This window comes from Micropterus dolomieu, linkage group LG05, assembly GCF_021292245.1.
Source record: "Micropterus dolomieu isolate WLL.071019.BEF.003 ecotype Adirondacks linkage group LG05, ASM2129224v1, whole genome shotgun sequence".
Classification (NCBI taxonomy): domain Eukaryota; kingdom Metazoa; phylum Chordata; class Actinopteri; order Centrarchiformes; family Centrarchidae; genus Micropterus; species Micropterus dolomieu.
The window spans coordinates 11,866,042-11,867,221 of record NC_060154.1 but is presented as its reverse complement, the minus strand read 5'-3'; positions in this window follow the sequence as shown (position 1 = coordinate 11,867,221).

Sequence of the window (1,180 nt, the reverse complement as noted above, 5' to 3'; positions counted from 1 at the left end):
TATTTTAAAATATTGGTTGCTCTAATAAATCATTGGAGATAAAATTCATGCAAATAATGGCATTTTTAAAAATGAAGAGTTTAAACACTGTCACGACTGTAACAGTGTGTTTGTTTGTTTTGTTCCTCAGAGGAAGGAGCATGCCTTCCACCAGAGATACCAAATGCAAAATACACAGAAAACCAAAACGGTTGGTATGAGGACGGATCTAGACTTGGAGTAACATGTGTCCAAGGATATGAACGCAAAGGCCGGAAAGTCACCATATGTAGAAGTGGAACATGGTCCTCTGTGCCGGTCTGTGAGAGTAAGTCTGCTGTACCAGTAAGCTGTAAAACTAACCAGAATAATTACTGTCCAACATTATACCTTATACTGTATTTATCAAGTCAACAGGTACAATACGCAGAACAATTTTAGTTGACATTAAAGAGTAACTTTCATTAAATCTACACATTGTTTGGAGGTGCCAGACCAACTATTGAACATGGGAGGACACTGAACAAGTTGGGGGAACAAAACCTGGGGGTTTATTTGTCTGTATTAAATATAAAGTATATTCATTTATTTAATTCCTTTTTAGAATATGTATATATTTATGGAGGACCGATCCTGACACAGGCATAAATAAATACAGAAATAAATAAATGCTCAATAAATAAATAAGCATCCAATTAAATACACAAAAAAAATAAAGTAAATAAATAAATGTAGGTAGTAATTAAATTATACAAGGAGACATAAATGTATATATTTTAATTACTGCCTTTACTTATTCACCTTTGTAATAATTACCTTATTTATTCTCCGTTATGATCTTCAACTTTATTTATTAATTACTTATTTTTTAAATGTATTTATTTATGTGTGTGTTTTAATATTTTTGTCTGTTTTATTCTTCCTTTGTATTTTTTTACCTTATTTATTTTCACCCATGGTATTTATTTCTGCCTGTCCTTTTTACATTTCTGTATGCATTTCTGCCTCATTATGCAAATGAGGAGGTGCTGTGTCTCAAGGGGTCATCTTCTCTCCTATTGGTGGACCAGTCAGACGGGAGAGCTCTAGGCCTACTCCGCTTGCACACATCAACGAGCTGCTCTTCACACAGTCAGATGGCTTCCTTCAGTGCGCTGAGGTGTTTAGCAACTCTGAAGACACTACCAGCCATGTTTTCCTT